Genomic DNA, 24,977 nt, shown 5'->3' with positions numbered 1-24,977 from the left:
GAACAAGAAATTACCTTAACCATAACAAAAGGTCATGTGTACATTTGGAATTCTCTTTGAATGTTCTCTTTGAAGGCTCCCGGATGGTTCAGAGGGCAGGTTGGTGCGTCAGTGGGTGTTAACCTTTTGAGGTTTTGACATCTACCTAGTCTAAGCGTCCAATGTTCACCCAGCTGGTATCTGGCATTGTAAACCTTTACGTAGATCTCTCAACTAGTTAATGTATTGGCCATTCTTGCAGTGAGTTGTAGGATTTTAAAGGACATTTTAGAGGGGTTGATTACTTGTCCCTAAATTGATTCTGAACAAGGTTAATATGATTTTATATGGTGCACTGACACTGCTGCAGTGGCTTCCTAGCGTTAGTCATAAAAACAAGTACTGGTATAATAACTGCATCTGTACAAGCCATGCATCCCAAGTTAGTCAAGAGAAAATGGTGTTGGGGCAGTGTTATTTGCCACCAGTTAATGGGCCTGTCTGTTGCCAGGTTAGTTATGGCACCCCACATGACCCAGCATTACGTGGTCTCCTGGACCCATGCACCTTGGTGTGGGCCACCCCCCCATCCCATCCAAGCCGGTGAATAAGCAGTTCAAATACAAATGGGAGGAAGCATGTCGTCCCTCTAGGTCCTGATGAAAGGTATTCCTGTCTTGATAGAAGTTGACTAGCAAAAGGGAGACCCAAGGCCATGACCAGCATCTCAACAAAAGATGCTGTGTTTCTAGAGACTGCAATTGGCCCCACACCCGATTCTTTTTCTTTTCTACATTACATAGTTAGCGTAGCAATTATATTCAGTTTTCTCCTGGATTATCGCTATCTGGAACACTTGGCAAGTGGGGCTTAGCATGAAGTGGTGACTGCCACATTGACCCTAAGCAATAAGCTTTCCTCAAAATAAGTCTCATCCGAGAGACTGATCCCAATAGAAGAAGACAACCAGTGTTGCGACTCATGTCTGTCAGTGAAATACAACAGCCAACAATTGCTTTTATTTAAGCCTAGAAACTGCTCCAAGTCAATTGGGTAAAATCTGTTCTGGAGGATGGGGAGGGGAGTGCCTTTTAGACTTCCCGATGTTATACTTCATATTCTTGTCCCCGTTGCAGCTCCACAGCTGGTAGTTTGAAGTTTTACATTGAGGGCTTCATTTTCGATCCCTCAACAATCTCATTGTGGGCATTCTTGCCAGGATGGGAAGACTGGTGCCCCCTGTATTGGTATTGCAAAGATTCTGGTCTTCCTCCAAGATTTGAGGGTATATTCATGACAGCAACCAGGCCAAGAGGTATTGTCCTGAAGGTACAGTGGTGTTTGATTTTCCTCTGTGTAACAGCAAGTCCATTCTACAGGGTTTGCCGTCGCGCTAGGAGGTTTGGTCCCCCATGCTACCCAGCCTTGTCACTCGAACAGGCAGCCTAAAGTGCGTTAAGTGCGGAAGTGGTTAAGAATTGGTCCTTTGTGGGAGACTATCGAGGTGAACTGAGTCTTTCCACCATTTTTCTACGAGGAGGCGGAGCTTTGTTCGGACCTGCTGCATACCCTACTTCTACTGCAAAACGGCGCGGAGCGGAAGTGGTTAAGAAGTGGTCCTTTGTGGTCACTTGTGGGAAGGCGGGGGCTACCCACCCTTGACTGTATACAGCCCGGAAGAGGTGCACAACCAGCAGCACACAAGAAGTCCTGTAATTACGATTCCTGCGGTGTGGTAACCCCGGTCGTGCAGTAATTACATCTTAGTATACGTATGAGCTTGGGGGAGACTGCGGGGGAGTAAAATCTCCTTTGATCCCACTAGCGCTATTATATACTTTGTGCGCAGGTGTTTTATTTGTGATCTGACCACCCGCACCGGAGTATTTGAGCGGATAGGTTTCGTGCTAACTATTCACCTGTGAATTTGACTGTGAAGACTCCCGCGTTGACTCCTCCTGAGTTAATATGCCGCCGAAAGTGCGTAGCGCTAAAACGTCTTACAATCTGAGGAAAGGTAAGACAAGCAATCCTAGTAGGTCTGCCAATAACGTGACTGGGGAGGACTGTTTAAATACCCCAGCCAACGTTAGAGGCACCATACCGGCATTATTTGAAAAAATCCCACAAGTACGCACCACCGAACATATTGAGGAGATACACCCGGTAATGCATAATGGAAGTCGTCCCTTGGATTTGACGAACTTTGACGACACAGATAATAACTCATTACTTGACTTATGTTTGTCCATACAGAAATCAATGGCTCCCCCCGCCCAAACATTGATGCGTTGGGGAATATTAAGACGGGGCCAATACAGAAAGCTATAAGTATGACAGTTGAGGCGCAGGTATTGCAGCCAACAAATACCCCCTTGAGGACTCCCTGTATGTGCTGACTGTCTGAATCACCCAATCTTTTGATTGACATGGAGCAGCCTGGGAAGCACGATGCTGATCGATCTAATGAATCATTGTTGCTGAATTCTGCTGCAATTACTGATCTGCAGGCGTCTCTCTCTTCCCTACAATTTGCGCTAAAAATTCTCTTCAAATTATGTGGGAGAATACACGTAAATACTGTTCTGCAGCTGAATTTACCTGGCCCAGGTTCAGTTTATGAAGAGGAGCCCGAAGAAATAAACGAGCCTGAAATATTGGCAATTCCAACTAATATGGAGGTAGATGAGTCTTCTACAAAAGAAGAACCCATCCATTTGACCAAAAAACAGCGCAGAATGGCAAAGAGCTGCTTTAAGAAACGTTCCGGTGGAGGTGGCTTCCCCACTCCCTAATACAGCAAATCCTCAGCAAAAATCAAAAAAGGCTAAAAAAAAAAGGGCGCTGAAAAGAAACTTTAAAGAAAGGGTTTGGGAACACTCACGAGCTGGATATTGCCAGAGAAGTCCAAAGAAATATCAGCAGTGAGTAACGCTTGTCAAGACTCTATTCTTATTGGCAATCATACTGTCATGGACAATCCATTCTCCACCCCACAAAGGAACAGTCTAAACAGTACTTATGAAAGCACGAACTCGAAGAGGGAAAGACCAGTGCCAGCTAGAGACAAAACCAGAGAAAAAAACGAGATCTGTATTGTGAAGAACTTGAATCAGAAATGTTGCGGCAAGTGGCTACCACAAGTGGCTATACTTGAAAAACTTCACTTAATACCTCAATTAAGAGTTATTAGGTCGGAAGATTTTTCATTTGTGGAGCCTGTGTACCACCAACCCGAATGTAACGGCGCTGCATTGTACGGTTTTGGCCTCCGCAAAGCTGATTCGAAAACAGAGGCGCAGGTGGGGTTGGTGTGGATGTTAACAAGTACAAATGAGCGATATTCAGAACACGCTTAAGTGGCTAGCTGAGGCTTTACCTCTGGCCATAAACAAACCCTGAACTTGCTCATTGCTGTCCTGGAACACTAGGGGTTTTAAACATTTTACTGCAACTGATGGGTCACTACCTTTTATTATGAATTACTCTTTTTTTATGTTACAAGAAATGTGGCTGATTGCACCGATTGTGATAGATGGTTATAAATTATACCACACTCCTGCCAAAAAAGGGCAAATGGGAAGACCATTTGGAGGACTGATGATTGGGGTAGGGAAAACTATAACTTCCAGAGAAATACCCATCGAATTAGAGGACAATATTAATGCAGTGGAGGTGGTTATATTAATTAAGGACAATTGGGTTAAGCTATTGCTGGTCAATCTATATAACCCCGATGACGCATCGGTGAGCAATCAAATCCAAGATAGGCTGCATGATTTGCTGAGTGATTGGAAGAGTGAATGTAAAAGCAATCTCATTATCGTTGCAGGTGATTTTAATTGTCTTGTCAAAGGAGAAGGAGGCACGACTAATAATAACTCCTTATATCTGTACTCTCTAATGCATCATAACTACAGTGATGAGGAAGGGAAGAAGTGGTTATATGGAATGTCTAAATGGAAGAACTATGAGTGACCGCCCGGGGCACTGTACATGGGGAGCGGGAGTTGCGCAGCGTACCCTCGATTATTTCTTCACTAGTGCCGAGGTGGCATCCCTGGTTAATGACATGAGAGTTGTAGATAATGACTGGAGCGATCATAATGGTCTCAGTCTAACCCTGAATAGTTTTATTGAATCACCTCTAATAATGGCGACGGGAAGTTTACTTGTTAATCATGCTATATCTCGACTAATATGGTCCGAGAAAAACATCTCTAGAGCTTGCCGGGATTGTGGTGATTGGGATAATAATTATCATATCATGTTTGCTAATTTATTTATGGGGGATCTGGAAGGGTGTATTTATAACTTCACTGGTAAATATGTAACCAAAAAATCATTACTGGTTATTAGAGAACAGGGTTCGACTGAGACCTATGATAAGTCAATAAGAGATGCTAAACGCATACTTGGAGGTGAGATACGTAAAATCAGAGCTAATACAAAATCCCTTATTATTGTACATGCCAAGACCAAAGAGATAAAAAACTGGTATAGGTCATGGTTAAAACAATGGAAAAGGTCGAAAAAAACTGGCATGTTGGCAAAAGACTGTGAGGATTATTCGCTCGAGAAACTCTCGTAATATCTGGGCACTTCTAGGGGAAGCGAGGGGTAGCAGGGAAACTCCTCAAATAAACTCGATCGATGCTGAGGAATGGGTAAGTTTTTCTTGAGAAGCGAAATGGGACTGTTGTTGATAACTTTGAAACATCTCGTATATCAACACAAGCCCCTTTGCCGTTCCTGGTGAACCTAGAAGAGCTTATAGATAAGATCTCTAAACTCAAAGCCTCTCGGGCACCTGGTCCGATTGGTCTCTCTAATCTACTCATGAAGAATAATCCAGTCTTCTGGGCAAACCTCCTAAAAATCCTCTTTGAAAAGGTGCTACAAGAGGGCAGAATACCTGAGACTTGGCAAAAAACAATTTTAGTACCGGTATTTAAAAAAGGAAACAGATCTGATCTGGAAAATTACCGTCTGCTCTCTATCTTAGACTGTTCAGGTAAACTATTTGCCTCTTTACTCCTACAGAGACTGCAGACTTGGGCAGAAAAGTCAGGTATCCTGGACCGCTTTCAAAGCGGATTTAGAACGGGATACTCAACTACGCATAACCTACTTATTATGAATAGTCTCAGAGATAAAGCCCTGTCGGCTAATAACCCTCCTTTGTATGCTTTATATATTGATTTTAAGGCGGCTTTCGATACTGTTAAGAGAAATTGTGGAGGAAGCTGAATGGAATGGCATGCCCTGAAGGATTGCTCCATTACCTACAAATCCTGCACCAAAATACCTCTGTTCATCTGAAGTTAGATGGAAGTGGATCTATTACCAGGGCGATAAACAAATTAGAGGGATGAAGCAGGGATGCATCACTGCTCCCACATTGTATAATTTGTTCGTTTCTGACATCCCTGAATACATACGTGAGGTGCGCAATTGTCCCCCCAAAGTCGGTACCCAACATTGCTTAGTTATGGCCTATGCAGATGATGTGGTTATTTTTGACCACACATTTAGCGGAATTCTACGCATGGCTGAGAGGCTCTGGGAATATGCGGAAGTGAATGAACTCACGATAAATCTCACAAACAGAATTGATTCTGTATAGTCATGGTAAGGTGAGCCGCCCTAGAATGATGCTTAGAGGTATGGAAATTCAATATACTTACTGCTATAAATATTTGGGATTGGAATTTGACTCTAGTGGAAATTTTCTATCCTGTGTGCAAAATCGCAAAATAAAAGCGGCCCAATTAACCGCTATGATATGCAAGTTCTCTCACAACCAGAGTGGATATTCTATCTGGGCGGACCGCCAACTTTACATCCAATGCTTGGTACCTATGGTGATTTATGGACTGGAAGCCTTAGTTGATCTTAACCTTGATTGGCTCCAAATATTGGAAGGTAAATTTTGGCGTAAGCTTTTGGGTCTACCACAGGGAGTACCGATGGCGATATTGAGATTAGAACTAGGCCTACTCTCCCTTAAAGCACTAGTCTTAAAGAAAAGAGCTGAACTCTTCATTAAGATGCATATGAATAATACCAATCAACTATTGATGACGGTAAAAGAGGACATAATTGGGAACAAACAGATTAAGCTTGTGAGAGCAATGACCACTCTTTTTGAGATTATCGAGTGGACACCCAATTGGGGTGATAATTTTGAATACTCGAAATTCCAAATGGGAGAGCGATTAAAAATGTGGGACTGGCAAAACAACTTTAAACATCTTGAAAGCCTACGCAGCTATGGGTTTATATCTCATTTACTTTACACCTAAAGAAGGGCACAAGGATATTTGAACTTATGCCCTTCGGATAATTTAAGACGCTTTATACTACTCTTGCGTATCAATCATTTACCTGTGTTAACTGTGATAGGACCTTAACGGGCCTTTCCTAAACCAGAGCGTTTTGTAGGATGTGTAAGAATAAAGCCTCACCTGAAACGGCGAGACACGTCCTTATGCTATGCCCCAGACTGAGTCTAATTTATATGAAGCACTATAGTAGTTATGTCCATAATTTAGACCACATCAAGTCGAAAGATTTTTGGTTAATGTGTCTTAATACTTTGAACGCAAGTTTACATCTGGCTTTATATAGAGTTTGGCATATGGTTAAGGGAAAACTTGAGGAATAGTTACTCCCCCACTCAAAGCTCACAAAGGAACGACTGATGATTGATGCTTAGTAACCCTTATGTACAGGGCAGGGGATAATTCGGCTTTGGGGGATTGACTGTTTGAGGGAATGACTAACGGGGTGACTGACTAATGGCTAGATTGATATATTACATTTTACCATGGTACCTCTCTATCCATTAATTCATATAGCGCAGGTATATGAGGAATTAAAGGTAGTGAACGCTTCTATATTGTATTTATTAGTATGAAAATGAGTTATCTGATGAAGTTATGTGGAGAATAGAGGATGATTATTTGTATATGACGATTAAGTAAATGTTGTTTATTATATTGTGTAATTGGTTAATTATATTGAATTATGTGTAAAGTTTTTGTTTATAAAACTATATCACATTAAAATAAAATAAATAAATTGAGTTAAAGATCTTGAATTCCTCTTCGTTACATATTTCTAGAACATTGCCTGCCAGAGCAGCGGGTCTTCTTCATTCAGGCCCTGTGAGCATATATAAACTCTTTCACCTAATCCGGCATTCTACCGGCAGCCATTGGAGGGAGTCAAAAATGACTGGATGGGCTCAAAATGTTACATATTCGTCAGAAGCCAAGATGTTGCATTCGGAAGCCACTAGACGCATGAGATCAGGAATTCTGGTAGTCTGAAATATAAGCAGTTGGCATAGTCTAAAATAGATGGGGCTAGCAATCTAATGGCTTGAAGACAATCTGTCAAGGTCAATCAGGGGAACGTTCTTTACATTTTGAGAACCCCTCTAGTGATGGTGCTGACCTGAGCTTCATTGATGTGTCTGTATCGATGAGAATGCCTACCTGAAGGCCAACTTGGAAAGGTTCCTAATTGAGAATGCCAGAAATGAGCAGTACAGGAATATGACTTCCAATGGGAAGATCTAATTCATATGGGCTTACTTTCAGAAAACGTATCTTGCATCAATCCATGAATTGTCAGAAGACAGTCTGAGAGAATGTGAGTGAGAGGATTCCTTTTTCTAGGCTCAACAGAAGTTAGGCGTCATTGGCATAGTTTTAGACCACAAACAAAGAAGCACTAAACCATCGAAGGAAAGGAGTCAACCAAATGTTAAAAAGTGGTGGCAACAATGCCAATCTGTGTGATCCTGTTTCAGTGGCTGAGGGCATGCAGAGAGATCACGTTTCTTATCTGCTGGAAGGATGCCATCCCGTCCCAAAACTGAGCCCCTACAGTCTCTTTGAACCTAGCCAGAGGTGTATAACATGAGACAATATCAGTGGTAGAAGTGTACTAAAAAAGTAGTGGAGGCATGACTCTGGCAGGGGACAGAGTAGGAATTAAGGGAGCAACGTGCAACAAATTTTTCAAGCGTTGCAGTCATGCTGGTTGAGAGCCATTTGAGTTGAAACGGATATCAGTTTGGCTGTAATTGATATCCAGTGGTAAAATGGGGAAGTGTGCTTTAACTTCACAAAGAACAGTTCCGGAAAGGTGAAAATGGTTTCAAAAAGTAGTGGAGCTGTTAACAGCGGAAAATGAAAGTAGTGGAACACCGCTCGCTACTGTTGCTGCTCATTTCAACCTGTGGAAAATATCTAAGATATAATTATTCTCCATATTTGGGCAAACAGGTTTGACTTTAGTATTGCGTTTGGCCTATGTTTTGCAAAAGCTTAATAAGACATGATTTGAGTTTGGATGATATTATGTATCTTTAGCTGGCAGATGCGAGTTTGGAATGGTGATAATCTGTGGGATACTTTTTTCAGTTGCAAAGTTTTCACTGAGTTTATTGGATAGAATAGAAGGTGGAGGGATTCAAACTCTGGACTTAACACTGTATCCTCTAATGGCAGTAGTAAATGTTAATAGGGCCACCCTTCAGTGCACCAATAGCTGGTGTCTCACTAGAGAGCCTTGTGTGTGGTGCCTGGACTACTTTGTAATCTTCATTTTCCGTAGTCCTACTCTTCCTCATTTTACTACTTTTGAAGGCAGTCCGCCTTCTGACCAGGGATAGTTTTACTAACTTTTTTCTTTAAACCCTGCTTCCTTCTAACGCTTTATGATATGAAGTGATCCTTCTTGCTCAATCTTCTTCGTGTTTATACCAACTGTAGAGCTGATGATTTTAAACTCAGCAAGGGCAGGTGAAGTGAGTGTAACTACTGGAACGAGGAAGAGTAGGATTAGTAGTAATGAAGATTGCAGGTAATTAATTCAGACACTACCCCCTTTTCCTCTTTCTTGTCCCAGTCCTTACTTTTGAAGTGCACCAAAGATCGGCCCGAATGTAACCAACAAAAGGCCAGATGGCTGTTCGAACTAAAAAATCCAGTGAATGCATTTTTCTTAATTATTGTGATGAACCTGAGGGTATTCCCACTCCTAGACACCCCCCCGCAACCTCCCAACAATCTTTCCCCTCCCTGGATCCTCTACTCAGGTGGCCAGGGAAAGGCCATCGCTCTTGGATCCTGATGCTGGGAGTGGAGAAGCGAGGGAGCATCGCCTGGGTGGAGGGTCCTTGGAGATTGGGAGTGGGGTGCCCACAGGCGAGACATGGTATCCCCCTTTTCTTATTGACGACCAACCAACCCCTCCCCCAGCATTTGTAGACTACAATAAAACCTCTCCCCCATTTGACCCAAGTACTGGGACGAGGAAGAGGCGAAGAAGAATAATGAACACTCGAAATTAATTTCTCCACTTTGGTACTGGGACGAAGAAGATGCCTTAAAGTCAAGCATGTCCCTTTAACTATGGTCCGGCAAGTCTAATTATGAGTCCACACCTGCGACCTGTCAAGTGGTTGCAGGTGTATAAAAGGAAACCTGTGAACACCTGCAACAGGGAGACCTGTGTGGGAGAGAGCAGCAGGAGACCCAAGACGTGAGGAGGAAGCCGTGGTGGGGCCTGCGAGGAAGCCTGGGCGCCGGCCGATGCACAGAGGCGCTATGGCGACCAAGGCAAGTTAAGGTATGAGGGCCTCCGTGTTGAGAAGCGTGTTGCTGATCCTTCGGGCAAGCAGGTAAAAAGGGGCATCATCCACATCCATGCCGGGGAAGTGCAGTCACTGGCGTGTGCAGGCGAATACCCGGAGTGAGAGCGGGGCTCGCAGAGGACGGCCCGCCGACGGGAGAAGCAGATTGAAGGCAGCAGGAGCCGCTGGAAAACCAGTGAGTGTTGGGGAGGGTCACTCGAAGCCGGGGTGCCTCGGGAAGGCTGCGCATAGAGAAGGACCTGCCGTATAATGCTTATTGAATTCCGAATGGAATAAAAACTTGAAACAAAGCTACAATATCCATATTGAATACCGAACTGAATGAAAACCTGAAACATAAACAAGTTGTATATTGAATATGGGCAAAACTAACAACGGATGAAAGACAAAATGTAAAGTGCCCAATTGAAAGCAATCTACATAAAAGAGCACAAGTGTGAAAGAGTGTAACAGAAAGGTGGGGCATACATTTTGCATAAATGTATTTATTTTAAATGTATATATTGGGGCATAAACCACAACAAAGTGAACTTTATGAATGAGCACAGTGCTAAAAGGCCAAAGACTGGCAAAGGGGTGTGTAACACATAATGGCAATGCCAAGAGTCTGTCAAAGAGGAGCTAGGAGAGTGTGAACCTGTATATAAAGCCAAGAACCCAACAAAAAGAAGCCAAGTGAAGGTGAATCCGTACATGGGGGTAAAAACAGAAGAAACTGCGTGGGCTAAATGCAGTGCGACCAGGCCAAAGATTGGCAAGAGGCGTGTTCCTATTCCCCTGTTTTGACTTCATCAGTACTCTGATCAGCCTCAGTATAAGGAACCAATGTGCAGCCCCATATGCAGCAGACCAATTTAAAATACTGATTTTCTTTATTCCTATAGAGTTCGTAAGTGGTGTTAAGGCTGACCCTTCCTCTATGTACGTGACACATGATGGCAGAGCCATGAGGCGAACAAAGGGGAAGCCAGAGGAGTGTAACGCAGCACATAAAGCCAGAGGAACTAACTGAAGGTGATTTGATACACAGGAGCCAGTGCCATAGAACCTATGTGGGCTGAAGAGCCCAGGTATCCTGGTTGTGTGACCTGTGTTGGGTGGACCGTGTTGTCTGACATCTGAATCTAGACCAGGGAGCCCCAAAGTGTGAAAGCCATACATTGTAAAATATGCCAAGAAGGAACACTGCAAGTAAGCTGGTGATGCAAACCAGAAGGAGGGTCGATTAGGCCTGGATTTGTGTTGAACTTTGAAAGATTGAAACAAATAGCAATTGTTGCTTTGACGTCTTGGGGAAGGGAATCCTGAGATCTGAGGAACTAAAAACGTTGTCTTGAGGACAGAGCCTCAAGACCCTTTTCATTTTAACTGTGTTGCTTGGAACTTGGGGAGGGGAACCCTGAGGACTGTGTGCAACTGTATTGCTGTAATCTAAAGAAAGTTAATCGTGGGACTGTTGTGGAACTTTCTTGAACTGGGGGGCGGGGAGGGTAGCTGAAAAGGAGACGAAGAGCTGGGAGAAGCTCAGACTTTAGTTGAACACCATTTCTTTAGTTATTGACATCCCTACACCTTGTTTAGCTTTAATTGTGAGGGCAAGGATAGGTTTTGGACACAGACCAACTTTTAAGTTGAACTCTTTGACTCAGACTTTTCTTTAATTTCGTTCAGGTAGGTAAATCCCACCTTAGCATACTTTAGTTTAAAAAATGTGTAACGTGCACCACAAGGCCCCGGGGGCTTAAGGGCGCAGACAACGTATATAACACTAGATACTTTGCATAGGGCAAGTTAGGCCTTCTAGCACCCTGGCATTTGATTTAATACACCACTTTGTTTTGAACTTTGAATCTGTTGTCTGTGTCTTGCTTCATGATGCCTTCACACTATCTAAAAAATATTCTTGCTGCCATTACCAAATTCTCTTGCAAAGCTTGTGCAAGTGCTTTCTATAATAATGCACAAAGTTACTTGACTTGGCCCAAGAGGCAGTATTAAGCAATTCCTCTAGAGACACTACACAATCGTCCACCAAAGAGCCTGCTATATCCCTAGTAGAGTAGCCATGAATCCCCAGAGGCAGCAGAGCTTCAGTGATTTGCTAGTACAGTGTGGTCTCTTATGCATCTGGTAATGGAGGTGGGGTGGCTTTCTAGTCTTTCCTGAATCTCCTAAAGTGAAAGGAATGCTGTCAGAAATGTGCAAGGATGAAGTCCTCACAAGGTAAACCATGATGGACATCTGTGACAAATCCAGGGAATTTGTCCGCTCTCCTGTAGGGGGAGCCAACCCTTTTGCAACTAGGGAGGTGAGCCTGCTAAACCTAACCCCCATAGGGACGGGGTAAGTGGGATCCCACTGTGGGTGACACCCTTGGAGGACAGGCCATCTCTTAACGGGGATTTGTGTTAACCTTTCTTGTCTCAGGCTTATTGGCTATGTGGGGATTGCAGGAGACAACTGTATGAATATTGCTAGAAAAGCTGCTGGTGTAGTTTCTGACCCTTTATTGTTGCCATTCTTGCTTGAAGCCCAGGACCAATGGGTTGCCCAAATCATTGTGGGGAGGAACATAAAGGTCCTGTGAGACTAACAAGAGGAGGAAGTGCAGGAGAGAGAGACTCAATCCTGCAGAGTAATGCAGATGAGTGTTGTCCCCCTTCCAGGTGGCGCCAGGAAGCGGCACCATACACATACAGTGTGGAAACAGAGTAGTGAGAGAGCCAGTGGAGCACTACTCCCTGTAACAAGACTGGCAGCAGGAGAAGCTCGGGCCCGCCAAACAGAAAAGAGGCGACCGCACAGAAAGTAGTCGACCAGTGCCTACTGGGACCAACGGCGGAGTCCCGCCACCAGCCGACTGGAAGAACCAACGCAAGGGAACCAGTGCGGAAGACTGGAAAGAAGCCAGGGATGTGGTTCTGCATTGGCTGAGGAGACCACTGTGAGGGGACAGAAATGAAAGCTGGACACAAAGTTGTCATGTTTTTGGTTAAAGACATTTATTTAAATGAAAAATGGTTTGGGAAAATGCCTCTCTGACCCTATGCTAAAGAGTTTCCCTTCCGAAAAACCAAAAATGAAGGATTTTTCTGTGTCTGGATGTCAATAACTGAAAAGCCGTCCTTGGGTCCAAAACATCCTCTCCTGACCCCTCTCACTACAAATAAGAGTAAAGGGTGCAAGGACATGTCTTCAACCTGATATGGGCAAACACATGTTCACAACTGAAGATTGGAGTAACTCGGACAAAAATGTTCTCCAAGGTGAAAGACTTTGGACTCGAAGGGTGGTTCCCTTCCCCCAGATTCAAAATGGATGGCAATGTCACTTTTACTAACAGTCCCTTTTGTGTCTCTCCTGGATTCGCAATGTTCCTGCTGGGCAACAAGTTCTCCAACAGTTTTTCTTTAGCACAAGTGTCTCATTTATTTAGCAAACACTGTTCCTCTTTTAGTATTTATTGTAGCTTTGCAACTCTTCTTGCTGGACTCGTGCAATTCCATCTGCCTGGCGTACTCTCCTGTCAGGACTTCCCTTGTAGTTTCAATTGCCTGGTTTCTTTTCCTTGCAAAGACTTATGTTTTTCACAGTTCCTTAGTATCACCAAAATTGTATATACCTCTTTTGGCTTGGTATATTTTTCTGTGGTAATATTTGTTCAAGCTTTGCATCTCATGCATCCATATCTCATTGGGGTTTGAATCCGCACTTTTCCTTTTCTTCATTCATACAAGCTTCTTGTATTTTCTGAAATGGCAATCTTGTTACATTCAATTTGTCGTTGGTGCGGTTGCCGGAACACCCTGGTGTCCCCACTAGCGCCGGGTTGACTCACCGGTTCTCTCAAGTGTCTCTGGTCCTGCTTGCGCTTCAGCGGGGTGGCTCTGCCACTCACTACCCACTCTGAATAGTGTGGATGTCCTTCCTGCTTCCTTTGCGGCTCTGCGGTCACACACCTGCTTCCTGTCCGGTTCCGGTCTGGTGAATGCTGCCTCTTTGAGCTACCTAGCGCCCAGGAACTCTCTTGTGGGTCCCGGCGTCTCCACAGTTGTTCCTGCTCGTGCACTGTGTTTCTCCTTCTGCCTCGACGGATTCCTCTTCTCCGCCACTCCGGTACGTGTCTTTCGCATTCCGAAGCCTCTGCATAGGAGTCGACCTCTTCGCCTGCCGTGCCATACACAGTAGTGCGGTTGCCATCTTTAAATGTCCTGTGCACAGGTGATTCGAAAAAACGAGTCTGCCTACTAGGCTTTGAGCTCCTGTTACCTTGGATCAACTCCTTCATCTTCCTCGCCTTGGCACTGCAGTGATTATGGGAGTTGGTGTCCATAGATGCCATCGGACATATAGCATTTTGGTAGTTTATGCTCCATGGTTTTACATGAGGAAACACTTTCACATACGAAACAAAAAGGGTTTTGTTGGAGCTTTGTGTGTCTAGGTCATAAATGGGTTTTTGACCTAAAGAATTAGGGGAAGAGATTCTTTACTTCCTCTACAAGGGGGAACAAACAGTTGACAATTGGCCATTTCGGTTTTGGGCATTAGAGTGTCTGACTCATGGGAAAGGAGGAGATATTGCGTCTCGCCCAATAAAGCATCTCCCCGGTAGTTGTTTCTTCCCATGTGATCCTCAAATAGCCGCCCGAGGGTCAGGATCAGGTAGCGGCTGCCCGATCCCTGGCCACCCGGGAGGAGGTAAATTCCAGGGAATGTGTGATGACTCAATTGGATTCATCAAACCACCTTACAAGAGGGACATCGCTGCAGCGAACCTGGTGCGTTGTGCATTCAGGGAACTGGGAGGAGGGCGGGCAGAGCCTGCCATACCCCAAGACTTGATGAGAAAACAGCCCAAGACTGGGCGGGACACCACATACCCCCAGAAGGGGTGAGAAATCAAATATTCAAAGACAGGGGGAGAAGTGGGTGGGCGAGGAGTGGGAGATACCAAGACGGGTCAGATGCACTTTAATTTAGGAAGCAATAATCACAAATGGACCAAAAGGGGCAGAGACAGTTATCCAAGGGGGAAAAAGGAAGGACCACCAACCTTGGAACCATACCACTAAGAAAGTTGTCTGGAAGAAACCAGAGACCTTTGGCTCGGGGTCAGAAGCCAGCAATTGCTTTCTATGTTCATTAGAACGCCCTAACCAGATCAGACTTGGTCAGGTTTATGTTCATCCTCTTTGTTAGTGGTAGGGATACGATTCGGCATAAACTAGGCTTTTGGACAGAGGACCTCCTGACGAGCACCCTTTATTTTCTTCTTTGGGTAGGGGAGAAAACCTATTTAGAGATGCAGACTGAATTAGGTTTTCTTTCTTGAAAAAACATTGATTAAACATGACCTCATGTCCGAATCCGACTTGCCATGCATCTTAACAACTGGCAAATTGCTCACTTTGCCCCTCACAGGCAAAAAAGCAGGGAGAACACTATTGTGGGGCATGTGAAACTTGGAAATAACCTTAAGTGTAAAAGATAACATTTAAAGATTTCTACCACTGAATAGTGGGAGGGGTGCAGGGGGAAGAGGGGATATGCAAAACAATGCCCTGAGTTCACCAATACAATGTTGTTGTCAGACACTGAAATACCCTGTTCACAGGTAAAAATAGATTTCCCTGCAAATCTCTCTGTACCATATCTCATGGTGGCACCAAAGTTCTGCGCAGGGGGGTAAGGGGGGGGGGTCAAGTAATCAAATAACCCTTTAAAAGTCTGCTTTCCAAAGATTGTCTCTTTGCACCATCAAGCCATGCTCCCTAAACACTTTTATAGTTGCCTATGAGCTTGAGGAGTGGGCCAACCCTTACTAAAAACCCATCCTCAAAGAACTGTCAACTACTTCTGATTGCACAATACAAAGCGCAAATATCTAGACCTGCACCGTACCTGGAAGGAACCACAATATCTGCAATAGGAATTGAACTTGAGGGTTTTCTATAATTGTGTTCTGCGCTTTGCTGTCTAAGGACAGAGCATGCCTTGTAAGTGCATCCCTTTCATGCCCCAAACTGACCATTGTCTGATATTGACCCGCTTTACTTGATGTAGTTGATTGTTCTCTGGGGAGGAAAGAGGTTTATATATGGGAGCCTGAACCTTGCCAAATATTCTTCATGCAAATATGATATGGCATTTATAATGCGCCTATGCACAAGTGTTTCAAGGCGTGACGAGGCAAGGGAGGGGGTAAAGAGGGATAGACAGAGACAGCGATCTTACTAGGCCAGGTGTCATTCAGATTGCGCAAGTGCAGGGGAAGGCGGAAAGGGGACAGTGCAGTACATGGGATCAGTAGAATAAATAAAAGCAATAAGTAAAGAGTGCGGCCAGCTGGTGGCAAAGGTAAGTGCAGACATCAGGTGCCAAGTGCTGGTAGGGGACTTTAGGGATACAAAAAAACAGTCGCCAAGTGCGGGGGGTTGCCAAGGAGGCCGTGCAGGTGTTAAACTGGCGGGGGAGGGGACCTGGGCCCGAGATCAGAGGGTGGCCAGGTAACCAGTGTAGTTTCAGTTTCAGCCAGGAGTTCCATCAGGGGAGAGGAGGAGAGAAAGCGGAAGCAAAGAGGCAGGTTTTGAGATGCTTCCAGAACCGGAGATGGTTCTCCTCAAGTTTCAGGGAGGCTGTTCCAGAGGGAGGCCCCAGCTGAAGAACGAGATCTAGCACCAACTCGCTGCTTGGAGAAGCGACTGACCGGGAGGGAGTTGGAGGCGGATGAGCGAAGAGCTTAAGAAGGAAGATATTTAGGAACAGAGAGTTGAAGGTATTGAGGCCCCAGGCCCCAGAAGGCCTTGTGGACAATGCAGAGGGTTTTTAACTTAATCCTCGCAGCCACTGGAAGACAGTGCAGAGATTTCAGTCCTGGAGAGATACGATCCCTGGCCTTGAGGCCAAGGACAAGTCTTGCAGCTTGTTCTGGATGAGTTGCAGAGGGCAGAGAGTAGAAGCAGGCAGATTTAGAAAGAGGCTGTTGCAATAGTCCAGCCTAGAGAGAACCAGAGCTCTGGAGACAGTGAGCTTCTGGGGGAAGGAGAGGAAATGAAGAATACCTTTGAGGAGGTGCAGCTGGTAGTGTGACTTCTTAGAGAAGTCAGAGATGTGAGGAGAGAAGGAGAGTGTGGAGTCGAAGATGACCCCGAGGTTTTTAGCCTTGCATGTGGGAGCAGGAAGAGGGCCAAGAGAGGCCGGCCTGTGAGTGATGGGAACGGAGGGAGCGGGTGTGCCAATAAGGAGAATCTCGCTCTTACTGTCATTAAGGCAGAGATCATTGGCGGAACACCACTCCTGGATAACAGTCAGTCAGTCAGATATGAGAAAAGGAGAAGAGGTGGCTGAAGGTAGCCTGAAAATGAGCCAAGTGTCAAAGTTGGGGCAGAGAGCAGCGATGCGGTGGGCAAGAAGTGCCAGGTATTGGTTGAACAGCCAAGGAGAGAGGTTAGACCCCTGGGGAACACCACAGGTGGAGATAAAGATGGAGGAAAGGAAGGACCCAAGTTGGTCCTGGGAGGGTCGATCACAGAGGAAAGAAGTCAGCCACGCCAGGGCCTGACCGTTGATAGCCAGGTTATCACGGAGAAGGTTGATCATGATGGCATGGTTGACCGTGTCAAAGGCAGAAGAGAGATCAGTAAGATGAGGACACGGGGTGTTGGAATCAAGGTTGGAGAGCAGGTCTTCACGTGTGTTCAGGCGAACAGTTTCCATGCATCTGGCAGCGCTGAAGCCAGACTGATGGTCATGAAGACAACCAACAGATTCATTGTGACGATTAAGCTTGGAGATGGCCAGCTTTTCCAGGAATTTGCCCAGGAAAGGAGTGATGGAGATTGAGCGATAGTTAGCCAGGCAGGAGTGGTCGGCAGAGGGTTTCTTAAGAAGAGGGTGCACAAGGGAGTGCTTCAGGGGGGCATGGGAAGACACCAGTGGTGAAGGAGTGGTTGCAAAAGTTGGCCAGAGCAGGAGCCAGGGAGTCAATGTGGTCCTTGATGGTTTTGGAGGATGATGGATGAACCTGTTTTGATGACTTTCATATATCGGACTTGTCTAGAAACGGCGTCTGGGGAGAACAAGGGAAAGGCAGAGAAGGAAGGAGGGAGGAGAGGTGGCCAAAGAAGGGCCAGAGGAAGAGCAGGGAGTAAAGATCTTGAGATGCTGGAAAGGCTTACCTTTCAGCATCTGCTTGCAAATTGTAGAGCCTCCGATGTGGATTACACTCAGCAAGACATAATTTAGGTTTCAAAATATGAATACCAAAGAGTGATAATTACAATTGTATTGATTTGCAAACAAACCTGTCTGATTAGCTATTGTGTTCAATTATTTTTAATGTCACTGGCAGTTTTTCATACTAGAGACAAAAAAATGAGCAACAGTACAGTATTTTTGTGTACTTCTGAAATAACACTAGTGCGATGAGTGTCTGGAAAATAAAGTTTAGCTGCATGAAATTGAAAGGATCTGTGAAGCTGGCTGCAGCCAATGTTGTACACGGAAGTGTCCCTGTATACTTTATGCCTGACCCATCATGTGGTATGTGAAGAGAAGTTGAAAAATGTCATAAAGCTCAATGTTAGAATAAAGTCAAAGCTGGAGACCAAGTATTGAGTCTGGTGCTATGGTAGGCATCAGCTGGAAAATATGCAGTGTTACCAGTCTGCTGCCCCAGAAAGCATGTTTTATTGCTATTCGCACCTGGGGCCACCATCCAGGGTGCAGACACTTTTTGTTTTGAAAGGAAGTATTCTTTGCATAACTTGAAAGTGCCTACTTCCTTTAAATATGAAATGTGAGATGAGTGGCACATGTGCAAGTGAGTGGGGGAGAGAAGGGGATTGTGTGAGGGACACCCGGGGGGAGATGGGGAGACTGCACGATGCATCAGCACCAAGATGGCACCCGGGGCAGAAGTGCAGGGAGTCGGCACAAAACACTGGCAGTTACTTGAGGATTCCACCTGCTTTGACAGACTCCTGATTGGCCAGTGCCTCTCCCCAGGCATTAATTTATAGCATAATCTTAATAGAAGTGCAAAGAAAGCTCTGGAGACTAAATATTGTGTATAATGTTGTATTACGTCTGTAGATGACTACATGAATGTAAATGTTGATGCGTTGCATCAACATCTAGTTAGCTTGGTGCATTCATTATGTAAGAGCAGGGGTCTGAAACCTTTGGATCCCGAGATGTTTTGGACTACAGCTCCCATGTGGTTCTGCAAAATCAAAGATGAGGATCCCCCCACCCCCCGTGTACGAGAAAAAACAAATCTAGAGACTAAGCGGAGCGGATGGCCTTGTAGCAGGCAGAAAACTGGCCAAACTAGGTGGAACGTTTCGGGGTACTTATTTTAAAGCGACAGGCTAATGAGAGAGAATGACCAGGGCTTTGGCATTAGCTCATGGGTTTAGCACCAGCTGCACATATCTATCCAACCAGCAGATCACAGAAGCAGGGTTGTCCTCAAAAGCGTGGGACTGTGCGATAATGTACATTTTCAAAAAAATTCTCTTGTGCTCTTCAATGAGATGTTCCTTCAGCTTCCCAATTACAAATAGCATTCTATGAGTTTTAGATGCACAAATCTAACCTTAACTTTACTGAAAAACATTGAGACAATGCATTGCTTTGTAGTAGCCATAATGCAATATGTATCAGCTTTCATTTTCTAGGAATGGATGTGCACTACTGAATTTAAAAAATAAATTTACCACGTACTGGTCCTTGCAAAACTGAATTCAGTTGGATAAATAAAAGTATAATTCCAATTACTGCTGGTTTGCAATTATTTGAAAAACAAACTTTTCTTGGGCAACACTCCATGTAGGTCCTTTGTACTTAAGAGTGGAGGAGATTACTGCTGCACTCTCCACGCTCTCTTGGGAGGATAGCTCAGGGGCAACGTGCTCGCCTTGGAAGCAAGACATCACAGAGCACCACAGGTTCGATTCCCGGGTCCGCACTTAGAAACCTCTGGGTATTAAGCGTGTTATAAATAAACTATCATATCATATCCATTATCCTCTTGGAACTTGCTGTGAACAAAGGAAGGTGGGTGGGAGGAGCCCTGAGGCATAGCTCTCAACTCACACGCTTTTGGCGGGTGTCACCCGCCTTCTAAACAGCTGACTCACCCGCCAAGCCTCCTGCATGCCCATTCATTTCAATGGGCCTCTCACCCGCCAAAAATAAAATCGGGTGTTTTCACCTGCCTTTGTGACACAAATGGTTGAGAGCTATGCCTCAGGGCAAGAGAAGAATGCAGGGTGAACTGCGTTTTGTTTGATCAGGACAATTTAAATCGACAGCTGTGCAACACAAGTGTGACAATAATTGGCAAAACTACAGTATTACATCGCAAATTCTGATGAGATAGGGGTTATTTTATGCCTTGCTCAGGGATACCACATCATCCTCTGCCAATAGCCTCTTGGCAAAGGCTAACCTTTGCAGTGGTTTGTACCCGGTACTTCTCGCAACATTTTGTTATGCCACTAGTGTGCTGTTTGCTGTGATATGTAGAGCTTCTTCCTGTAAACGTAGATGAGCAATCTTCTCGCCCTTTAGGGCGCCATTCCTCGATCAATCCTAGAGCATTCACATTTGTAGTCATTACTTTCAGATTTCCACTTTTTAAATGGTCTGCTTTCATTCACCATAGAAGCAACTTTCTGACCATTGGAGAGACCAAGATGAAAGTTGAGAAATGCTAGCAACCTCATACACCCTTCTGTCAGGAAATATGCCCTAACGGAGGCTCATTCCTGAGATGAAACCAGATGATATTACTAGAGATTCAGCGGAAATCTTTTGTGGTTAATTTAAATGTATTTGACACACCACTGTTCACTCCGTGTAACTATTCCTCTTGGATTAGCCAGTCGTCCAGGTTGGGGAAGATGGCCTCAACTTCCATGTGGACAATCTCCATCAGTATAGCTGAAACCTTTGTAAATACTCTTTCTGCAAATTATTTGACCAACCAAAGGATGATTTGGAAAGTAACCTGATACGCTTTCCTTAAAGGAATGTGAAGGTAGGCATCCATGAGGTGAAGATAGGTTTAACCCATCACTCTTTCAGAAGAGCAGGGTAACCTTCTGCTACGTCATCAATCATCAGGAAAAACAAATGACTCTTGAGGTTGTAGGTCAAGACCAAAAAACGTATATTTTTGGAACTAGGAATAAGATGCAGTAAGAACCTTTTCTGCTCAGTGTGCCTGCTTGGGTGATGGCCTTTTTCCTCTGTACAGTGCACATTTCTTTGTGACGAGCCAATTTTTTTTAGAGAGCCCAAAGTCTAAGGGGTAACTCGGTTCCTGTGTCCAGAAGTGGGGAAATACATCTGATGTCATAACCTACCTGCTCCATGTTTGTGTCCCCATGGGTCTGAAAATCACTCTGGCCAGTGTCACAGATGGCTCAAAGAACACTCCAATGACCATAGACAGTTCATTGTTTTTTACAGAAATGTTAGAAAGGGCGCTAGGGGCAGTCCTCCACCCCCTCTCTCTCCCTTGTCTAAAAGCATCAATCTCACCTTAACCCAGGTGTCCTTACTCCCCAGGTTAGTATATGCTGAAGGTTTTCCCCCTTCTGTCTGGGTTCTGACTTCCGCTTGGAGTTAAAACCTGTAGGCAAATGCCTTATATGTCTGAACTCCATCGGGACTGCCACTTCACTCCCACTCTAGTACCTTCTCACCACCCAATTGTTCGCCATTCACTCCTCCTCCTTGCTGATCCTCTCTCTCGCCAGCCTCCTCCTTGCTGATCCACCTCAGCCCCTTATTTTTCTGCTTCCAACTCTCTCCATTGCTCCTTCTCTGCACCAACACCGTATTGCCACAAATTCCACTTGTTATGATGGGTTATCCACAATCCCTGGGACAACCCGCACTTAACCTCATTCAGACTTGTGTTCATTTCTGGTTCTCCCCCTAGTTACTTTAAGGGTGTAGAAGGAGGAGACTGACCAGGAAGGGTCATCTAAGTTGTGGGCTAGTAGGTATTTAGTGATTCTGTCAGACATATAGGACGATGCCAACCTCTATGGTTGTACTTAAATTCCCAAAATGCTCTTTAATATGCAAAACAGCCAGAACCTCATTGGTTTTATTGGTGTCACTTCTCATTATCAACGGAATTCTTTCTAATCAGCGCACACGTACTGTGTAAAGCAGTCAATTTAATGTTCAAATACACATGTTATGCATTTTTTAAACCGTTGGAAAAAATAGGTTTTTCTCTCCAGAAGAGTAAAGGTTAAAAATTATGCATCATTTTGCAAAATTAAAAGCATACCTATGCTTAAGTAAAGCACTGAATTCCCAAAGGTGGGCACTACAATTATGTTTAGAAGCAAGCACTATTTTCCCTCCTGTACCTCACATTTCGGAGGTCTGTGGCCGCACAAAAAGGTGTAAGCATGAAATGGGTCATACAGAAACGAAAATGGCAAAGAGTAAGTCTAAATGTGCAGATGCATCAATAAACATGTGAAATGATATTCAAAGCCATAGAAGGGTGCAGTAGAAAAAAAGTGTGCCAAACGAGCACACTGTTTCACAGCTTTAAAGTAGAAAGGCCGGAGGTGTCCCGTCAGGATTTTCATTCTGCCCTCTTTACAGAAGCTTTCCAGTGCTAAGCAGGCAAATGGTGTCCCTGCTGGGTTTATCATGTGTCTTTGAAGTTCAGCTGCACGCTCAGTGCAACCAGGAGCACAACTGCAGAAGCATGCCACACAAAGCATAACAGTTGCGTTTATAAGTAACCTTTACATGAATTAGATTTTAAATACAGGGTAGGACTTTTACTGCGAAACAGTACCTCAAAAGACAGCAGAAAATCTAGATCTATAATCCCCAAATCTCCTATGTATTGTACAGTCCAGCTAACTCTAAGGTGTTAAGAAACATTTTAAATTGCCATGAACGCAAGCTGACAAGACCCAATGCCTAAACCACACCCACAAAGAAAATGGTCTGATGGAACGCCGACCCGTTACTGCATTTTACTCTCGGCGTGTTGGTTATTTTGGAGAATGGCACAAAACAGCAATGATGTAAACGGTATATACCACTTCATTTGTTATAAATGCTGCCTGCGCTGTGCAGCTACAACAAATGCTGTCACTTCCCACCCATGGTCGTCAATTATCCATTTCATTGTGTGAGAATGCACAAAGGTTCCAAGAACCTTTTACACCTGTCTTTATTCTACTGAGGCGTTTATGTCCAGGCAGAGTTTAAAAATGTCACTTGTAATATTGCCAGCTTTTCATGACATTGCAGGCCAAGTTCTTGAAGGTACATGGGCTGCAGCACGTGGTAACTTTCCTTGTTTCCGTTTTGCCCCCTCCTAGCTCCAGAGATGTAAACATGAGAATGAGTGTTTTCATTCAACATTTTTATAAGGTGTGCCTATACCACTTGAATATATTTTATATGTAAACTTTGCCATTTGACAAGACCGCACGTAGAAATGTATTTATGTAGTCTGGAATATTCATATTGCATGCCAGTCTAGGTGCTGCTCATGGGGTGACAGCAGGAAACTTGCAAGAGGCATGTCATTGGCATTGAAACAAAAATTCCTCGTTCCAACCTTCCCTCACTTGTGTTCAGTTGACAGACAGCTTATGTTGTGATTGTTCTCTGATCTAACCAAAACTAGAGAATTGGCCTCAACAAGTACCTCGTAGAGCACACTGCCTTCTCCAAGTCTCGTAGCAGAGATCTAAAGACACTCTTTAAACTAACATAATGTAGAATATAACTGGCTTGAATTAATATGGTGGAAGCAATAACTTTCTAATTGCTGCAGCCTTAAAGACGTCCTTATGTCATGGAGCCAAAATGGGGGGACAAAATAGAGGTTAAGGGGCGTAGTTTGGTCAAGGCAAAGTGTCTGTTGAAGGGGTGGAATCTGAAGGTGTAGCGTCTGGCAGAGGTGGAGTGAAGTTGGGAAACAGGAGTGCATGCACTCCGTTGGGCCTATGGCAGCAGAAAGCCTAAATACTCCATTGATCACAGAAATTCCATGTTTTGATGTGAATCTGTCTAGTAAATATGTTAACATTTTGCAGAGAAGGCAGTAGCCTTTTTCAAAAAAATGCGTATACATCTCACATGCTGCATTGCATCAATGACATTTTTCAGAAATGGAAAGCAACCATTTCTTTTCCTGTATGCCAATGTTGGTAATCCTGTGGGAAGCCAAAAAAAAAGGTTAGGGCTTAAAACCTGATTTAGACCGAGAAAGAGGTGGTTTTACATTTGGGTGGAGGAGGGAAGAAGTGTAGAGAGAGACCACATGTGTAAGTGGGAAAGTTAAGGATGGGCTGTAGAGTTTTTTTTGCAACAGGTTTTTGTCTTGCCGGGGGCTATCCTGCTGGATTCCTGCAGAAAAGTTGCATGACCCGCTCTGAAAAAAAAATTGTGCTGCACACATCGCTGTGTGAACGTGGGTATTGGGGAACGGTCAGGCAGGATTTACACATGGCTCGGAGATGAGTGCGGGCCTAGAAAGGAGGAGAGGGTACACATCGAGGGTTACACTGGGATTCGGGAAGACTGTCAAACTGTGTGTTTTCATTCACTGTGGCAATTGGGAAACAGTGCATTACCAAAGAAAGGATTACTGTGGTAATGCAACGTGGCATTGAGGTCACCATGGTATGTTTATGTGAATTTCCCTTGAAAAACTATGAAAATGAATGTTGGGGAGGAAAGGGGTCCATGCACTTCTAGTTGTGTTGGTGTGATGGGGGACAGTATCGATTTACGGTGGGATCTCATTTACTAGTGAGGGGATTTGGGCCTCAGCCATAGACTGAGGCTACTGGCCATGGCAATTGGGATCTGGTTAGTTACTAGGCTGGGGAGATATAAGCAGCCATGGCCATTAGGCTCCACTTTTCCTTTTGTTTTAATAATTGGTGCAAAATGGCAGTGGGTCAGATCTAGCATAACATCTGAAATTCAGTAAAAACTTTAGTTAAGACAGAAAATTTGACGTGTAGGAAGTGACAACCATGTTAACTTGGGCATGCCTTTTTGGTGTGCCACTGCCCCTTCTGATGTTCAGCCCTTGTGTGCATACACATGGTCACAGCAGAGATGAAATAAGAGAAAAAATTATTTATGCACATATCAGTAGCATGTGATGGTGTAAATATTTCCCTGCTATGCATAGTGTGCCATCAAGTAGTAGGCTCAGAGTATTACACATTTCCTTTTGAATTTGTAAAAGAGCAGACCAATGGGTCTTACTGTCACACTGTCCCTATCCTACTGTACAGTGACCCACAATACT

General features: G+C 44.4%; 1 protein-coding gene across 11 annotated transcripts in view; it reads left to right on the top strand.

The window, feature by feature from the left end:
* Positions 1 to 24,977, top strand: part of RUFY3 (RUN and FYVE domain containing 3) — a 735,957-nt gene that overhangs the window by 335,357 nt on the left and 375,623 nt on the right. The window lies entirely within an intron of this gene.

This window comes from Ambystoma mexicanum, chromosome 6p (genome assembly GCF_040938575.1).
Source record: "Ambystoma mexicanum isolate Mex_15411 chromosome 6p, UKY_AmexF1_1, whole genome shotgun sequence".
Classification (NCBI taxonomy): Eukaryota; Metazoa; Chordata; class Amphibia; order Caudata; family Ambystomatidae; genus Ambystoma; species Ambystoma mexicanum.
Note: the sequence above shows the minus strand (reverse complement) of the source record. Positions and strands in the feature narration are given on the sequence as shown.